At 36.5% G+C, this 20,367-nt stretch overlaps 2 long non-coding RNA genes across 9 annotated transcripts; one reads left to right on the plus strand and one right to left on the minus strand.

The window, feature by feature from the left end:
- Positions 1 to 7,058: 7,058 nt before the first annotated feature.
- Positions 7,059 to 8,128, minus strand: LOC149656828 (uncharacterized). Its single transcript, XR_016369963.1, has 2 exons — positions 8,001 to 8,128; positions 7,059 to 7,505 (listed from the first exon to the last, which is right to left on the minus strand). It is a non-coding gene; the product is annotated as an uncharacterized LOC149656828 (long non-coding RNA).
- A 9,204-nt stretch (positions 8,129 to 17,332) lies between these two features.
- LOC149656829 (uncharacterized) lies at positions 17,333 to 20,353 on the plus strand. Of its 8 annotated transcripts, none has more exons than XR_016369971.1 (7): positions 17,333 to 17,466; positions 17,551 to 18,001; positions 18,047 to 18,445; positions 18,519 to 18,796; positions 18,860 to 19,037; positions 19,475 to 19,593; positions 20,239 to 20,353. It is a non-coding gene; the product is annotated as an uncharacterized LOC149656829 (long non-coding RNA). The 8 variants fall into 8 exon arrangements; XR_016369970.1 differs by lacking the exon at positions 20,239 to 20,353 and having other exon boundaries at positions 18,047 to 18,161; positions 18,202 to 18,445; positions 19,475 to 20,057; XR_016369967.1 differs by lacking the exon at positions 20,239 to 20,353 and having other exon boundaries at positions 18,047 to 18,161; positions 18,223 to 18,445; positions 19,475 to 20,057.
- Positions 20,354 to 20,367: the final 14 nt, after the last annotated feature.

The raw sequence follows: 20,367 nt of genomic DNA on the forward strand, positions 1-20,367 counted from the left end.
CAGTACAGTAAGCAGACGACACGACGAGAACAGCTGAGCTAGCCCTAGCAGCGATAAAAAACTTATTTACAGCCTGCCTTAATTACAATCCGTAATCGTTGTCTGCAACGTTGTCTGCTAGCGTTGAAATTCCTTAAAGACACTTTAATTAACTCATTTATCTATTTTAAATCAAACTGGATTCGCCAATTAAACTAATTACACACGTGCTAGTTAATTCCTTACGTCTTTAATGTTTATTTTTTACATTACCTCAAATTTCAGTAAAATCAGTTGAAAATAATTTTGATTTATTTACAGTCCGCCTTAATTACAATCCGTAATCGTTGTCTGCTAGAGTGGAGATTCCTGAAAAACACTTTAATTTACTTGATTATCTATTTTAAATTAAACTGGATTTGCGAATTATATTAATTATTAATTAATTATATTTTATTAATTATATTAATAATTCGTCGATTAATAACCGATTTAAGGTTTATTTTACGTCTATATGTTATAAACGTAGTTTAAATAGGGTTAACGCTATGACTGGAGATGATGAAAAGAAACTAAAACTCAATTCAAAATTAATTTTAACGCATTTATTGAATTATTACAAATACTCCAAGGGTCTAGCCAGGGGCGACCCGAAGGGACAAGGTTTTGGGGGGGAGCCCACCAAATTTTGCCAACTTGAAACCAAAAATTTACCAAGCGACACGTAGTAATGTAGTATCATGTTATTCTGTTTCGTAAAATAGTTTTGGAATGAAAATCCCTGACTAAATTTATCTAATTTCCTGGACTAAATTTATCAAATTTCCCCGACTAAATTTATCAAATTTCCCCGACTAAATTTATCAAATTTCCCCGACTAAATTTATCAAATTTGCCCGACTAAATTTATCAAATTTCCCCGACTAAATTTATCAAATTTCCCCGACTAAATTTATCAAATTTCCGCGACTAAATTCATCAAACTTCCCCGACGAAATTCATCAAACTTCCCCGACGAAATTCATCAAGTTTCCCTGATCAAATTCATCAAGTTTCCCTGATCAAATTCATCAAGTTTCCCTGATCAAATTCATCAAGTTTCCCTGATCAAATTCATCAAGTTTCCCTGATCAAATTCATCAAGTTTCCCTGATAAAATTCATCAAGTTTCCCTGATCAAATTCATCAAGTTTCCCTGATCAAATTCATCAAGTTTCCCTGACCAAATTCATCAAGTTTCCCTGATCAAATTCATCAAGTTTCCCTGCTCAAATTCATCAAGTTTCCCTGACCAAATTCATCAAGTTTCCCTGATCAAATTCATCAAGTTTCCCTGATCAAATTCATCAAGTTTCCCTGATCAAATTCATCAAGTTTCCCTGATCAAATTCATCAAGTTTCCCTGATCAAATTCATCAAGTTTCCCTGATCAAATTCATCAAGTTTCCCTGATCAAATTCATCAAGTTTCCCTGATCAAAATCATCAAGTTTCCCTGATCAAATTCATCAAGTTTCCCTGATCAAATTCATCAAGTTTCCCTGATCAAATTCATCAAGTTTTTCTGATCAAATTCATCAAGTTTCCCTGACCAAATTCATCAAGTTTCCCTGATCAAATTCATCAAGTTTCCATGATCAAATTCATCAAGTTTCCCTGATCAAATTCATGAATTTTCCCTGACCATTTGCAATAACTCACATGGCGAACATAGACTTTGAAACTAGTTACTATATAAAATTGTTGAAATTATAGGATAATAATTTACTAGTAAGTGAAAAAATGACTAATTATTTTAAAAATAGTGAACCGAAAGTACCTAAAAGTAACTAAATGAAGATACTTAAAAGAGCTGGCTCGGGTAAAATCTTACTATGTTGCCAACACTCTTTCAAAGCAAATCACTTCACTGATTTCCTTAATTCGAACTTCTGTTTGTAATTAAAGACTTTAAAAAAGTGTGTCTTGTAATGAACCACCGTCTATAAGTTGATATACTGAGATCAAATGCTCCCTCGTACAATGAATATTGTAAATTTACTTCAATCATTTTGACAAGAGTCGTTATTGTTATAGATATATGAATACTATTTTGTTTGAATAGAATCCCATTAAAGTTATATTCGGAGCGAGCGAAGCGAGCTCCGCGATTTTTTTGCTCTGCTCAAATCTCCGATTCCGGTCACTCTGATACTGTTTTCCAGAATTTCAATTTCACTCCAAAATATCTTTCCCTGACATTTCCCTGGCCTTTTAGGTCCATTTTCAATTTCCCTGAGCTTCATTTTGCCAAGTAAGCGTCAATTTGCCAACTCAACAAAATTTTAGGGGGGGAGCCTCCCCCCTGTCCCCCCCCCAAGGGATCGCCCCTGCCCTTAATATGTGGTTCAAATTTCAAAGAGATCCCTCCATTAGTTTCTTTTATAGAAAATAAAGTTGCTAAGGGTGGTTTTCATTTCCATAAAAAAAATTCAGTCATTTTGGCAAAAAAAGGGAAATTTTCCCATAGGAATAACATGGGAAATGTTTCCTATGATGGCCAAAGCTACTCGACCATTTTTTGAAGACTATTTATTCGATAGGTCTGAAAACGGTTTTAAATGAAAGGTATAACACTTTTTTGGTGCCTTCCGAAGTTTTATTGAAATCAATTAATATTAAGTATTACTTTTTGTACTTTTAAGCACATACTTAAACTTACGACCTTTTATTCTGTTGGACTTACGTGGTTTAATCCTAGCTAAAATCATATCAATTCACTGATTTCACTAAGCCTCGGTCAAAATTTAAATACAGCTGATTGTATGTAGAGACTAGAGACCAATTGGCCGTGTAGCGTATGTTTTAAGGTGTTTCACCTGGTGCCATCGGCCAACGATAGCCGCTAATTAGGTAATTTGTTTAAATTAAATCAATTTTTGTTGTTTAAAGTAGATTAATGCAAAATACGCACAAGGGTTCGTTCCCTGGTTTCTCGACTGTTGCCACCAGTTACCGCTACGAAGATACGTTTTTTACTGGTAAAATAAATGATAGATTCAATCACACTATCACTAAACCCTGTCACCAAATCATACAATATTTTTAAATGACGCTTTTCCAATAATTCTTATAGGTTAACAATTTAAATTTTAATTATTTAGTGCTTATTCTAACATAACCTCAAAACAGTAAACAACGGCCATTTTTCCAACGATAACTGTGCAGATTATATTTGGTGCCACCGATAACCACTATGTTGGTTTAAATTAATGGTAATATAATTGAATAATTAAATCACACGATCACTAAACCCTGTCACCAAATCTATATTTTTAATTCAGCCTCTTCCAAGCGCGAAATTACAAATTAAGGCGATGTACAGTGTGTTAATTAATAAATATAAATTTTTGATAAATATGTAACACACTATCATTATTAAATTTCTGAAGAGAGGAAAAAAAAGTTAAAATTAATTTTTCTTAAATTTAAAAAGAAAATTTGGCTCAGAAAAAAAACCCAGCGGCAGAAGCCTGTCTTATAAAATGTTTACAAGATGATTCGTTCAAGAATGTCTAGAATTAAATCGCATAGAAGTAATAAATATTTTACCTAAGTCAGCTGACTTGGCCAGGCAGGGCATAGCCCACTCGATCCATGCTCAGGGACGCTGCACTGCCCTCTGCATCTTGCGTCGTGTTACGCGTTATCGAGATAGATAGAATGTTTTAGGAAAATGGAATTGTTGTTGAAAAATCTGAGATAAGTAATTTTTTATTTCAATTAATTTATAGGAAATAAATCCATTACCAGTAAAATCAGGTGATTGAATTAAATTCTAAAGAGTAGTAAAATTCGTATTGTCTTTAAAGTTATATGTAAAAAAATATCCGCGCTTCAGTCAACTAGAAAAACTCTTATCATTTTGTTTTTAAAGCTTGGGCAAACCAAGTCCTTTTTATATAATTTACATCTAAGCCTTGGTTGAAGTAATTTTCGATCACGAGCTGAAACGCTTTACACTAGAAATTTACGTTTACTTTTAGTTAACAATATTGGTACAAATAATTTGCAATAAATTAAATAAAAACATACCCGTCCTATGGGACGATAAGTAAATCGCCCTCCTTCAAATAGGCATCCTAACTTCGCAAATATTAACCGTACTATTCCCCAAGTCACCATTAACAATGATGAAGTGTAGTCTGCTACGTTCAGCATCAGAAACTAAAGCAAAAGCACCGGTTAGTTAACCGGTTTATGACGCTGAACGATTTACCCTTCGAAAAACCGTATTTCAAATTTGGTGGACATCCGCAATTCAATTTCGTCTTGAAAGTCGAAACCTAACCCGCCAATAAGAAGCCAGAATCCAGTTCCTTTATGGACCAATGAGCGACGGGAATCCAAGTGGGAGCGGAAGGCTAAGCCTGCAGAATACGGCGGCTGGCCTATATTTGCTAGGTGGTGGAACAATGGGTGAAATTTACGGGAGAACCCTGAGAAAAGGAAAGAAAAAATGGAAAAGAGCCGTAAATATCAGCCCTAAACAAAACCTAGCATATCATAAATTGTTGAAATGCGTCAGCTTTCTGAGGATGAATGTAGAGGAAAAAGAGAGGGATTTACCATTAAAACTTAAAAACCGCGATAATGGGAAATTATGCTTTCCAAAGAAATGCTTTTTACTATTTATTAGGCAACTAATAAAGATAATCTTGCTAACCAAAATGACTTATCAAAATATGGGACCAAAATGATCAAGGTAAGAAGAGTAAAAACTCAAACATTAATTTTAAAAACTACCTATGTTATTTAATAGAAATGTGCAGATGAAGCTTTCAAATTTCTCCAAACGGAAGACCAAAAGAAATTATTTTACGATGTGATTCCACAAACTACACCTATGGATAATTTTGACTTAGAACATTTCTATAAAGATTGCCTCGTAAAATGATTCACGCTCGCATTCAGGAGATCTTTTCTAGTCACAAGATAACTGGTAAGGGAGGACACACACTACGGGATCAATTGTATTCTTCAAAAGGTAAAAAATCCAAAAACAAGAAGGAGCCTAAAAAGGTTACGGCGAAAAAAAAAGTGAAAAGTTGTCCAAAGTAGAGAAGATTACTGAAAAAGGGAAAATGAAAACTATTACACGGAAAGAACCCAAAGCAACAGAAGTATTCCAAGACGATCAGTCTTCCGAAACTTCCAGTTTTAAGGGAAAAGTAGCTAAAAAATGCAAAATTAACCAAACTACAGAAAGCTGCGCCGTACTGACGTCCCCCATTTCAGTCAAACGACCTCCAAAAAGAAGAATTTATCCTGCCACATCAGTTTCTGCAGAGCTCTTTGTGAATCCTGAAACCAAGTCTTCTAGCATGAAAAAGCCAAGAATTTTCTAAAATATTAATAACATCGCTGACAACCAAAGTCAACGTGGATCGTATTCTCCAATTATTTGCAATGAGTCCTCCACAGCCGTCTCTAAATGTGATAATGGCCCTAGTGGGTCCACCACAGTCGTCTCTAAATTCTAGAGGGCCGGTAGGCCCTTCTAGATAAGAACCCACACCCTCCCGTAATGTTAAAGAAATAATTCACAGATTTTAGGCTTAGCGTCCCATAGAAAAAGCATGGGATTTTTGGTGGTCCACTCCATCGAATAACTCAGAAACTACTGCGAAGTTAGGGTTCGGAACACTTTTGAATTATCAAGCAACTATTAAATGTTGAACTTCTGAAGTTTGATTAAGAACAATTAAGTCTAAGTATTTTATTTTAAATAATTTATAAATCATGGTAAAACCGTTAAATATATTACACTGTTTGCATAGCATTTTATTCAGCCTCCATCGGGTTTGTGGCGCATAGGATAACGCGTCTGCCTATGAAGCAGAAGATTGCAGGTTCGAGTCCTGGCAAGCTCGTTGTTTATTTTTACAGATCTTTTATTCAACTTAAATGAAATAATCCTATAAATACAATGTTTAGATAATTTTTGGTTACGAAGTACGGGCTTGTGGTGTAATGGATAACACGTTTGCATTCGAGGCAAAACATTGCAGGTTCGAGTCTTGGAAAGCTCGTTGTCCATTTTTACTTTTCGCGCTCTTTAGAGCTGAAAAGTATTGTTCCGACCTCTGCTGGTCGGCTGGCTGGAAATGTTGTGACCTGATGAATTTTGTCATAAATGAACATTTCGAATTTCAAATTTCCCGCGAATTTTCGATTCGAAATTCACCCGTAGTTCATGTTTCACCTCATAGGTGGCGTAACGTATTTAATTTCAATTGAAATTATTTTTCTGTCGGTGCTGGGCCTCGAACCCGCAATGTCCCAATCCATACGAGACGTCAGTGAAGACGCCCGGCCGCGCGCTCTACCACGAAGCCACGCTTGCTTGTAACATAGAGCGAGATAAATTATAGTCAAGAGAAGAGCAAGGTAGAACGATATGGACCCCCCCCCGACCTCCCCGACGCCCGCCACGAGACGAGAGAGAGAGAGAGAGAGAGCTGTCTACCCCCCCCCCACCCCCCCGACTCGCGCCACTGGATGCTGTCGAATATATATTGTATCGCGCTAGAGGAGGAGAGACAGTTGCTTGCAATTTTTTTTGCAATTTATAATTATTATATCTTTTTAATCCTAGGCAAGATTAGATTTCTACTTGGGAACTTAAACATTACAATTAATATTATTATATTAATCAAAAAAGAAATTAAAGTTCTCCCCGACAGAAGGCGCGCTAAGCAGAGAGAGTTTTCTAATTTTTTTGAAGACTCGTCTGCTTAAAAGTTAGGGAGGTTGATTTACTAATAAAATTAAATGTATTAACAAAATGAAACTCGAGTCAGCGTTTTAAAACTATAACTAGTTTGGGACGGAGGTACCATTGCTCACTATTTGTTTGGCAAGTTTAAAATTAAATGATCACTTAACGGAACTGACATAAAATAATAGGTAGATTTTTGCAGAATTAAATTGCAGATTCTTTGCAAAATTAACTAATCATTTTGGCAGTTTCCGCTCTCGCTGGGTTCATCTACTAATAACAGTTACGTAAGTGATAATTATAGAAATAAAATCAACAACTCAAAATATAAAATGATATTTATGATCAAAATGAATCTAATTTCAATCAACGACAAACGGAATCAACGTGTTCATCTCTCCATCCACGGAAATATGAAATTTCTACATGAAAGTGCTATCAACCTAACAATTTTTAGAAATGTAATTTTAATCAATGAAACATACTCATTTAAAGTTAACTAATTATAAGTCGCTAATTTGATTATTATATTTAAAAAATTATATTATTTAAGTAATAAATTCAACGATGGTGTTGATAGTACCAATAGAGTATTCAAGGATTGATTACGTTAATATCAACGTATCAAACAAAAAGTATTTAATTATAATTTGGAATTTCAATTTAAATTTATACAGTTTTTTAAATGCCCATTGAGATTCAGAGTCTGTCACTGAATGTTGAAGATCTCCAGTCTCTGCCAAGTGATTTAAATTTTCAGACCCTCTCTTTGGGAAAGGGGGAATTAAATTAACGAGACTTACAAACTGACATCCTTAAATTAAATAAGGATTATAAATGATAAGTTAATCAAGGTATTGAAGGTTTAATTAACGTTACTTTGAAAGTATCAAATTAAAAATTTACAATTTAAGCTCATTAATAAAAAGAACATTAAGATAATTATTAATAGGCCTTTCCTATTATGGGGGTAGTAAAACTGTACCAGTCCAGAAAGAACATATAATTTTGTTTAAGAATGGACTAGCAATAATTTCCTATTTTGTCTTCCTTAAACTTTGTATTTTGGCAGCTCTGTTGCCAAGAGTTTTTTGTTAGTTTGGCAACCTAGGCCATCGTCACCAAAGCAATGTTTTTTCCTAACCTCAGGCTCATAATCCGAAGTGTGTACCTTATTCTAATGTTAGGAAAGGATTTTAAAATATCCATGCGGTGGCATATCTAGTTAAATATCAGCAACAGTTGAAAAACCTTGGCCTAACTTTTAGGGTGGTCTGCTACAGTATAAGGTACAATTCGTTCAGTAATATAAATCGGTTACATAATAATAAAAATATAAATTTAAATAAGATTTGCAAACGCTTCAGAAACTCCCGTTTCTCGGACCCCGAGTCCCCGTCTCCCCGATACACTAAAGACCGAGGCTTAAACCTCGTAGCTCGCGGCCATCTTTATTGTTTACATCATGGGCTCGTCACTACAGGGTAGGAAATAAGACAGGTTTACAAGTCCCAAACCAGTTTATTAATTGCTCGGACCAGTTTATTTATTCCAAAAGTTGGGGTCAGTGGTATGAGGGAGCACTTTATTAATTATGGTTTTTGGAAAAAATAGACGGTGGGACCAGTTTATAAATTCGGGGTTCCTTATTAGAATTTTTCTAGCTCAACACATTTTCTACCAATTCTACTCATAGGTAGTTAGTACTCCTTGGCTACAACTTCCCTACAAAAGTTTTGTATTCTATTGACTATTGATCTTGTCTAGCGTCTATACTCTAGAATGAGTCTCTTGTAGTCGACAGTCTAGACCATAGCCAGTACTAGTTGTCAGTAGTCGTATTTCTCAGTAGTGTATGGTCACATTAGAAGATTTTGATCTGGCTTACTGATAGCGAGAGAAGATATTGCCACCGAATTTATGTAAAATGCAATAAGGAATAAGGATAGTTCAGAAAAGGATTAAGAACTTCAAATATCATTAGACATGTTGATTGATATTTAGTGGCAACTAGTTGAAAAATTGTGATAAGAAATAAAAGTTAACTGTTATGGATGGTTATATGCTACTTTTTCCTACAGTAAAAAATTAAAATTCAATTAGAATTTTCAGCTTCTTTACTTTTGTGTCTTTACGTGCTTTTTATTCTCACCATTTTAGAAATTTAATTTATAGTGGGACCGGTAAAATAATAATTAATGCGAGGGTCACTGGTCCCAAGGACCACCACCACATCCGCGACACCAATTCGCCGCCGCCATGGATTAAATATACCTTTCAGGGATAGTTATGTCCCCCAACATTTTAGTATATCACGAGTTGAACACGTTTGTTTCAAACAAGGCAGCCAGATATTTCCGCCGTTCCCCAAATTTACTGATTCATCCGGAAGTAGATTCTTGATATGTCGCCATCTCGCGTCGACCGCGTGAGATGATAAAACCGTTAAATCGCGTGTTTTCGAAAAAATCGGGCGTTTTCAAACATGTTGCAAAGAATTTGTCAATTAGATGATTTAATTCATGTTAATTTTAGGGATTGTAGCATTACTACTTGAACTAAATACAGTAAGTAACCTTTTCACATATTTGTATTATATAACCCCGTGCATCAGTATTTTTGAAACTTCCGGTCTTTGACAATAGTGACCGACAGGGGCGCCTGGAACAAATATTTTACCCCGGTAAGGTATATTTAATCCATGCCGCCGCCCACTCCGAAACAGACGAGCGCCTGAATGGCTCAACCGATGAGACAGCAGCTAAACCAAGTTTTCACCATAATAACAATAACCTCATGAAGGACAGTATAAATAATAAGTTTAAACAAACTTTTCACCATGATAACAATAACCTCATAAAGGACAGTATAAATAATGACTTTAAACAAACTTTTCACCACAATAACAATAACCTCATAAAGGACAGTATAAAATAGTGAGTTAAACGAAGTTAAATCTGAATTACAATCTATCTCATTAAGCTCAACCAAACTGTTACAAATGCATAGCGCAATATTACAAGTTGCCAATGATCTTCGAATTTTATTGTTAAATCCTCACATTATCTTAAGACTCATACAGTCACTGGGTTTTAATCTCACGGGAGAGTATTGCTATATTCGTAATTCCCGCCTATTCCAACACAACCTAGATGGCGCCCCATCCTCAGATATCGATTGATTGTAACCCCCATTTTCTAAGCATGAGATATAGAGATAGAGAGAACATTCCTCACTTCTTTATCCGCACTCAAGCGGCATCCTTGCCACTGAATGTAACGAATGACCATAATCATATGGTAGAATAAATCTTGGATACTGATTAGTATATCTCGCCTAATTAATCCGCCAAGACTTGAACACTACAGTTTATTACTTATTTAATTAAACTGTAAACAAAATTCTTACTAGATTGGTTTTATTCATAATCGGAATGCTATTTTATAAACAATGGAAAAAAACCTGAAAATTTTAAATTTGTCGGGGTCAATGAATTTAGTAATACTAATTCTAGTCACTAGAGGGCGCGAAAAGTGTAATCTGGCCGGGGCCATCTTGTTGATGAAGAATCTTAGTATATATAAGGGAAAATTCTTAAGTAACAAATTTTCAATGAAATGTGCGCGTGCTGGCGCGTGGTTTAGACATAACTTTTTTTAAATCTATACAAAAAGGTCAACTAAACTTAATTGAGTCACTAACCGCCTTTTCATATGAAATAAGTTACCACCCGCCTATCTATGGTGAATTAATTTACCACCCGCCTACCAATTGTGAATTAATTTACCACTCCCCTGCCAAATGATTTAAAATTTTAATCTTTCCCATAAAATAATGAGCGGCACTTGGAGTGAGCCAATATGCTCATGAACATCTTACTGGAACATCGAATTAATGACGTTTGACAAGCATATTTTTATTTTTATAATAGATTAATACAAATTAAGGCTGAAGGAACAGATATTATATAAAAAAGACTTGGTTTGCCCAAGCCTTAAAATCAAAACGATAAGAGTTTTTCCAGTTGTCTGAAGCGCGGATATTATTTTTTCTATGGAATTTTAAAGACAATCCGTATTTTAATACTCTTTATAATTTAATTCAATCACCTGATTTTACTGCTAATGGATTACTTTCCTATAAATTAATTGAAATAAAAAATTACTTATCTCAGATTTTTAAACAACAGTCATACTGTTCATTCTCATAGCTCAGGACATGATTAATGCTGCTCACTATTTCTCTCTCTAGTTCCAAACAATGGTTAGAGACCATTCAGTGCCGCAGGTCGCACATGAATATATTTCAACTACAGTTCACATGAATTCTCCGTGGTCGTACTATTAGAGGGTTAAGCACTAATTTTTTCAGAACATGTCTCGAAAGGGTGCTTGTTGTAAGTTTTTAAAGCAGTGTTGCCAATGTGCGGGTAATTTCCCACATCGTGGGAAATTTAGGTTTGGTTTTAGGCTCTGTGGGGAAAAAGTAATATTTTTCCGAAATCAATCAAATGTCGGAATTTTCCTGTTCAAGGGTTAATAGTGCAAAACTTTCAAAAATGCATTTCGAAAATTTTATCCGGTTTAATAATTTCAAGCGACATTTTGAAATAAATTCCATATTAAACTTAGTATGATAAAATAGTCCAGATAAATATGACTGTAAAAAAGGGGTGTGGGAAATGCGGCAAATTTTTAAAACGGAAGTGGGAAAATACACTTTCTAACATTAGCAAAACTGATTTGAAGGTTTTGGTCATGGCTAAACAGACAGCTCATTCAGTTTTTTATTGTTTTAAAGCTTATTTTGACACGTTATCTCTCAAAAGTAATTAATGTAATGATAAAATGTTTTGGGGGAATGGAATTGTGCCCGAAAACCCGAGATAAGTAAATTTTTGAAATTGATTACCTGTAAAATAAGTTATTTCAACGGAAAACGGTAATGGAACGTTGTTTTTTCTTAAGCATGCCTTTTAGTTTCAATTAAAAAAAATTAATATCTGATCCTTCAGTCAAGTGATAACCTCAGTCTTATCGATACTTTTTAGGACTTGATTCTAATCAAGACATTTTTGATTAATATCTGCTCCTTCAGTCTTCATTTTAATTAAGATTGTTGAGAAACTGTTTTACATTTTCAAAATCTACACTAAGCAGAAACATATATAAAAGGGACCGTAACTTTAGCTCAATCAGTCATTTATTTATAATGATACTCCAAAAAATAAAAACGTAACTCATTGAAAGTTTGTATTCTTATTGTAATTAACATAATACAATTTTTTACAATCCTTTATTGAAACGCGAGGCGCTCCCCTAAAAATTCCACAAATAGGACCAAATTGACAGTTTTACACAATTTTTTAAAACTCTGATTTATGTCTGTTTAACCTTTAGCTCAAACTTTTCATAAGCCCAATATGAAATTCGGATATCCTTAAAACTTCTCAAAGACAATCCGAGACTATCAATTTCGAACTTTTTTGTAGCATTAACTAACGTCTGTTTGATATTAAGCTTATAAACCTTAAACACAATATAGTCAGGGCAATGCCGGCTCAATTTATAAGGGCTACCCTAAAAGTCCACAAAGGTGATCCTAAAAAGTTTCCTCTTCAAAATATGTAGCCGGGGAAAAGAGAGCGTGATCGAGTGGGCTATGCTAGTGGGTATTTTGGTAGTAAGTAACGGGGGTTGGGACTCCAGGCATAGCCCGCTCCATCACGCACTCGACAACGCAAAGCAACTCGCGCTAGCGTGGGAAATAAGGCGGTAACACAGGGCAAATGACGAGTTTAAAAGTTGCCTGGTACAGTTCAAAAATTAAATCGGAGGGGGGTCAGTGGTCCACGAGACTACTAAAAAATTCAAGGGTAACCAGAGTCCACACATTAAAATTCTAATATTTTAATTATCCACTTCTTTAGCTTAGCAGACGACGTGCTCTGGCCAATGGTCACGGACCAGTTTATTTATTTCAAGTCAGGAGGGTCTCTGGCCTAATGTCCAGTTTAAAAAAAATCCTTATTTCCCACCCTGACTCGCGCTATAGCGCAAGCATCTTGCTACGTGTTGCGCGTGATCGAGTAGGCTATGGTCCGGTCAAAAGAAATCTTCAGTTCAGCGTTGTAAATAAGGCGGTGGACCAGGGAAAATGACCAGTTTAAAAATTTAATCGGAGGGAGAGCAGTGGGCCACAGACTCCACAGGACCACTAAGGAAATTCTAGGGTAACCAGGGTCCAGACATTATCTCAACCATGGACGAAACAATACTGATTATTTCGTCCATGTCTCAACTATTTTAATAACCCACTTCTTTACTTTAGCAGACGCCGCGCCCTGGTCAATGGTCATGGACCAGTTCATTTATTCCAGGGCAGGGGGGTCGCTGGCCCAATGTCTAGTTTTAAAAAATCCCTATTTCCCACCCTGCTTCAGTTGGAAGTCCTGGACATAGAGATACAAGAGGAACAGTTGAATTTTCAGCTTTGATTCGGGTTCAATGGAAGCACCCCTTCGCGTGTGTGATAGGGTGAGTTGCTTGTAGTGCCATCTACATGCGGCGAGGTAAACTAAAATATTACTAACCCCATGTTAACACTCGAAGTTAAGCAGCTTCGAGCGCGGTCAGTACTTGGGAGGGAGACAACGCGGGTTCGAATCCCGCCGGGGACGTTTTATATTTAATTAATTTTTATTAGTTTCCGTATTAATTAATGGAAGGAAAAGTGTTTGTAAAATAAAGAAATGTTTATTAACCGAGAATTAAAATATTTGCAAGATGAAACATTACGGTATTTATTTTTTGTTCAAATTGAATAGCTCCTTCGGACGCCGATAGGGGCGCCACGTATCAAAAACCCTATCACACACGCGAAGGGGTGGGATGGAAATTTTCGTAACAGAATGTCGCGAGAACCCCCTCGCAATAGTTTGTCTAGGTTCTTAATAGTGTTATAATGTCTATGGTCCTGGAGCTCCTAAAGTCCATAGATGCATATGACAACTTGACAAGGATTCATTTCTCATAAGCGAGAATGGCCAACTCTGTTTTGTTAGAGACAGCCTGGCAGCCTGGTATTTGTTTACTTTTGAGTCAGCTGGGTTTTCACCTTTAAAAGTTAATACAGCCCTTTGAATTTAAATAATTAGAAATGAGAAATGTTATTAAATGAATGAATCTATACGGTTGCAGTTGTGTCGAAATGAGAGCAATTAAATATGTGTCTTTGATATTTAGCTCTGATAATTTCAGAAACTTAATAAAAAGTAGTGTTATGTATTTAACCAGAATTTATTTTATTGAAATTTATTAATAATTATTTAATTAAAAAAATTTGAATACTATTTTATGTTTTAAATTTTACAAATAAAATTCAAAACAGTAAACATAGGGCAAAGGTTATAGTGTATTATAAATAGCCAGTGGGATTGATTTTAGCTATATCGCAATTAGAGCTCGACATTTTCTATCCATTATCCACAAATTAGTAATTAATTTGAATGAAAATAGGTGGATATCTTTTATTAATTGCGAAATAATGCACACACTTTACATTTAAATTTTAGAAGTTAATTTATTATTTACTTTGTGTATATAATATTCAGCATTAATTTCACTAAGGCAATAAACTAATTACCTACGAGGAATTAACTAGTATATATGTTTAAAATTATAATTTAATCGTTTCAAAACTAATATGGTTTTGAACCGGTCTTTGTAATTTAGTTATTAAAATTTGTGATTATCGATTGGTCAATATTGAAAATTAACCAATGGTGGAACTAATTTTTTTAAACTCAATGAAACTGAAATATCAATGAATAATCTACTGAAAGAGGTATCAACCTATTATTTTTTTTCAAAAGAAGGTAAATAAGGATTAGATGGCTTGCTGCTTCAAACAAGATTTTTAACCATGAATAGAATATTTTGTTAATTTGAGTCAAATTTAGATATTCGGTAATCGAGTTGATATTTATAAAGCCCTTTTTGCCCATGTCTATTTTAAACTTTAATCACAGATTTTGCTTACCATTTTACAAGCATAATAAACACTAAAGAAGGACGGAAATCTATCTGTGATCGGTAATGGTGGCCAATATAGCAATTTGCCCAATTAATCGGTTTGAACTTCATTTGCACATTTCTATTCATTAATTTGAAATGTTGCGAGAAATTTGAATGGAATATAAGTAGATATCTCTTTCAGAAGATAATTTTTGATGTTGATATTTAAGATTCATTGAGTTAAAAAAATTGGTATTGGTATTTCAAGTAAGCTTAGATATCAACATCGGTGAATTTACGATATGGGCTTATGTGGTAGTCTGTTTATAAGATTAAGTCGTTACTTTAAGTGTCACTAGACAGTATCTACCTCCAAAATCGAGAGTTAGTAACTTTATAACCATCTCCTAGTCACAGGATATCCGAGGGTCAATTTCTTATATCATATGACATGTGATACTATAGCTCAGTCAACTTTTGGCAAGGCCTAATACCGTTTTGCTTGACTTTCGCGGTCAAATTCCTTTTAAAGCATAGATCATAAAGTATCCACCCTTGATTTTCATTACGCAACACACGTTGGATTCGTAAACCTCGACGCGCACAACGATTAGAAGCATTAAAATGCAAAAACAACACACTGACCGCATACAGTTTTGGTTTTCGGGGCTGAACGAGCGACCGAGAGGGCGTAAAAGAAAAAGCCTCCGGCGGCCGGTCTCTTAAAGGGGGTAGTTTCGAGGGAACGAAATTCAAATGCAAGGCGCGTCCCTTCAACAAAAAACATTGAATTCGTTAATACGGACGTTTTAGGCAATTATAATAATGATTATCTCAACTAAATAATATTAGGTCAGGTCAGGTTATGTTTTGTTTAGTTTAGTTAGACTTACGTTAGTAATATCAGGAGCAGATGACAAAGGAGTCTCGGACGCTAGTTTCCATAATGTAGAGGGCAATGGGATCCGCGAACGTCACGGTTATTAACCAAAATCATTACGCCAGTGTCACCTCTCGTAGGAATTTTGAGCTTTATTTTCCAACCAATAGCGTGGCTGCAAAGTCTCGAAAGGAGATCTGGGAAATCTATAGCCGTATTCAGCTGAAAATTCACTAATACGACCACGCCCCCTCGGCGTATTAGCGGGTCACGTGATATCCGGCAATGTTAATCCAACGGCAATGATTGGAGACGTATGGTCTAGTCGCCGCCAGGCGCCGCACGAGGTGGTGCTAAGTGCGCATGCGTAGTACTCAAGATTAGTGTTGATGATAATGTAATTTTTTCCTAAACCCGTCACGTGTTGTGCACGTAGACGAACACTGATAACAAGAAAGATGTTATTGGTGGATTTTGTAAACCTCTCTTCAGCAACGGCAGCGCCTACAGCGGGGAGGTTAAGAGCACCATACGCCGGAATATGACGAATTTGGAGGTAAAATATTGAGAAATGGTGCCATTGGCCTCTCCGTCGTGGCAACACCTCCACAAGCGTCTGCTCTTAACATTCTCATATTACTTTGAGTCTGTGACTCGTGAGCAGCCATGGAAATAAGGTTTTTTTTCAACTAGTCCTCGGGACCAGTGACCCCGACCTCAACAATATTCAAACTGGTCCCTGAGACCAGTTACCCTTGTGCGATTTATTTTACTACTGGTCACACTTTAAAATTATTTATAAATATAAAATTACATGGTCCCAAATCATTTTTAATAATTTTATTTAGCCATCTTTGACTACATTATCGTACGAAAACCAAAAGATTATCGATTTTCAACCAAAATTATCGTACGCTCCAGCGGTGTTCTGATTGACCTTTACTAAAATCGGTACAACCAGAAGAATATATTTTCTTCTGGTACAACTTAATAATATTTACAAGGGTCCTGAAGGAGATGGACAAATAACGTCTCCAAACGTTTCTTTCATCCTGCCTTTGGACTTAAAACATGAATAATTTCATCCTATTTCACCTTTTTCTTCCTCTAGCGAGCCTTTTGTGCCCAGATTAGTTAGATTTCCCTCTAAACTATCGTACAATTATCGAACGCCGAAGCCGAATTATCGAATTTTAGCCTACTAGTACAGCGTCATAACTCCTATGGAGGATTAATACCATTTACACCAGGAAGCCGGGCTATCTGGAGGACAAAAACCCGTCTGCTTTTGTCCTCCAGATAGCCCGGCCTCCTGGTGTAAATGGTATGAATCCTCCATGAGTGAAAACTATCTATTACGAAATAAGATTAAGACTCCTTGCAATGAGAAAGGAGTCGAAATTTGACGAAAACCTTTAATTAATAAACTGGTCCCCTTTCAATATTTATCAAAGTTTAGAATTAAAGCAAAGGGCGGCTCCGTTGATGCCCCTGAAAGATGCCTTTTCCGCTACACGTTGGCTAAGCTTGGCAAAGGCTAGTTAAACCAAAGGCAGGAACCAATGGGACCTAGTGCATTAGGTCTGATTGGTTCCTGCCTTTGGCAAGGTAAAATTCGTGTCCAGAAGATTAGCCACCATGCTAGGGGTGATCATGGAGCCGCCTGTTACTTTAATAAACAAGTCCCTAGGACTCGTGACCCTCGGTTTTTGAATAAAAAAACTAGTCTGAGTAATTAATAAAGTGGTTTTGGACCTGTAAACCTGTGTTATTTCCATGGCTGCTCGTGAGTTCGGTTAAGCACGTGGTTTAAGCGCGGTTAATGGGAATTCGGTGAGTAATAATAATGATAAAATGAAATTGAAACAAATTTATAATAACAACGAGTGCTTTTTATTGAATTATATCCCTTTAAAGTCAACTTAAATTGTACAACTCGTGTAATGATATTACTATGGGTTACCACTACAGTATGGCGACTTATGGCTTGCTTTGTGCAAAGGAACAAAAGCTCGAGGCAGATAAGAACTATTTTATGAACCTTGATAAGAGTCGACTTATAATATAATAATTAGATAATAATAACCATATTTAATTCGCAACAACATTCTCCGGCAAGCACAGATGCGAACAAACTCTGGGAACTGATATATTAAATAGTGTAACGCCACTGACCCCTTTCACATATTCACGTTTCAACAAATGAGGAAGGGTCATAGAGTGACATGGTTTGTGATGACAGCGGTTACGTTCGTAAGCCGAACTCGATGAAGTGTGGTCCGTGGCGAAACAGATACAAGCAGAAGCATTGCATGGCCAAATTGTGAAATTACTACTCTGTCGAGAAACATTTATCAGCCAGACACAAGTACGTATACACATATAAAACAGCATGTCCGTAAGATAAGTGTAGTTTCCTTCTTTGCGTCCTCTGCTGACACCAGTTATGGACATACGTTGAATATGTCGCTAATTGCGTTACTACAATGGGAAGCTAAAATACATTTTGTGAAGAAGGCGTGAAATGTGTTAGTTTCTTGTTATTACAATATCTAACCATAATGAGAGCGTCATACCGATTTGTCGCAGGAGTTGCAGTACACGCCATGTGTGGCACTTAGCGTCACCCGAGAAACACCACTTGGAGGTGGCCACACGTTGTTTCCCATGGGGAGTTTTGTTGATGCAGGTCCCCTTGCCTACTGCAGTCGCAATCGGGTCGGGGAGTTTTGATTACGCAGGTCCGCTTTCCTACTGCAGGTTCAAAACAGACTGTGGCGTTCTTCATGTGCAAACCCTACAGGACATGCACGTGAGCAACTTCTAAACATAGATAATAATTGGTGTTTCTTACAGGATGGTTCACATAACTGTGCAATTTCCAGCTTCCGCCATTCCTAACGCCCTTTCCATGACCACAGTTTGGCGTTCTTGAAGACTTGTTAGACGATCAAGCCTTTCAATCACCGCGTCATGAAATGCCTTTTCGTCTGCCCCGACCTTTTCGGCATTCTCCACCAACCTCTCTTTTAGAGATAATGGTTTTGTTGGAGTTGGTTTCTTCGCTGAAAGATGTGCAAATTATTTACGTTGGAATGGTTTTTGAAGGTTAAACATTGTTGTCAAACGTTAATACAAAAATGACGGCCACTCCTTTACAGTGGTATGTAACAATGGGCACTGAAGCTCGGTTTTTGGGGCTCACTCTTACCTTTTTTTCTCAAAGGTTGTTGGCCGTCAGAAGCACTACCTGCTTGTTCCACATGCGAGGAAGAGCGAGGGTTTGCGCCTGAAGTTGACGGCTGACTGGTGCTGCCACCAGCCAGCGGCTCGGGTGGGCAACCAATGGTGGCAGACTCGGGGGAGTTTTCTAAGACTGCGGAATTTTGGGTTTTTTATCATAAGTACGGTTCTCCACACCACCACATGGTTTTTATATTGTATTACAATAAACACATACCTGTGTCCGTGTCAAATGATGTCATATCAAATGATGCGATGAACTCTTCCAGTTCACTTGTTGTTTCCTTGGTACTTCTGAGAATGCATGTTGTTTTATTATTACGCATTAACAAATAAATCACTATTGCATGTGATACTTACATTTTCTGTGGTATGTCGAGGGTTGGTTTCTGGGAACGCGGGCCAAGTTCGAAACCCCCCTGGATCCCCTCGTATGTTTGGGGATCGGCCATTGCCAGGAAACGTTTTTCCAGGGTGGTTAATGCCACGGTCTCAGGTCCGCCCCCTCCAGTCTTCCTCTGCGACTTCCCTATTTCAGAGGCCTTATGGCGAACTTCCGACTTCTTGGCCTTATATTTTGTTTTGACCTCTTCCACAGTTCGCTCCGCCACTCCAACCCGACTGACTGCTTCGGCCACCATTGCCCATTGCAAATTTCTGTCGACGGTTGACATACCATGTTCATTTTGCACCAAGTCCCGTCGTGTTTCCAACATGGTACATAACACGCCTAACTCCTCATCACTGAAGTTAGGTTTACGAGTTCTAGCTCTACCTACGTTCGAACGTTTCATTGTGTCCACTTAACAGTTCAGAGTCAAGTTAAATAATGAATGTGTTTTGCTTGTATAATGCCAATTTAACACTAATGTCAGTAATAAATACAAGGGTAGATGGCGCAGTACTACGGATCTTCCCTTATACAACCATTTCAAATGACATTGCAGGGGTTTTTTCATTAGTTATTTGTGGAATGTACATAATTTTACTAATGATAATAGCTCAATAACATATTGCTCTTTTAAGAATGATCCCCATGCAGGGTTTGTGGTGGGCCAATAATGTACATAGATGTTGAATATGCCCTTGAAATTGTAGAAAGTCATGTGGGTCAGTATGAACAATCTCAAGGGAATGGCCAAATACTGAAATGCGTAAAACAATAAAAAAGGCGAAGAGTATGTTTAATATATTTTAATCCGAAATATAACATATTGACATGAGACAGCTTTCCAAAATCAACCATAAAACCAACATGATCCCACGGTTTCACAAATCCCAAAACCAGTTCTAATTCCAACCGTAATAAATATTTGACTACATTTTCTTGCAATTAACTTTGAAGCGTTTTGTAATGAACAGCGATGACAGCGGATACTCTTTTCAAATGATTCTGGACATTCACAGTACTTTCATGCTTCATGACGTTAATTATATGTCTTTCTCAAGCAAATTACTGTGATAGTACGTGTTTTACTGAACCGCTTGTAG

Source organism: Phalangium opilio, unplaced genomic scaffold (genome assembly GCF_054372755.1).
Source record: "Phalangium opilio isolate 3A_F unplaced genomic scaffold, DU_Popi_V2 ptg000077l_1, whole genome shotgun sequence".
NCBI classification, from domain to species: Eukaryota; Metazoa; Arthropoda; class Arachnida; order Opiliones; family Phalangiidae; genus Phalangium; species Phalangium opilio.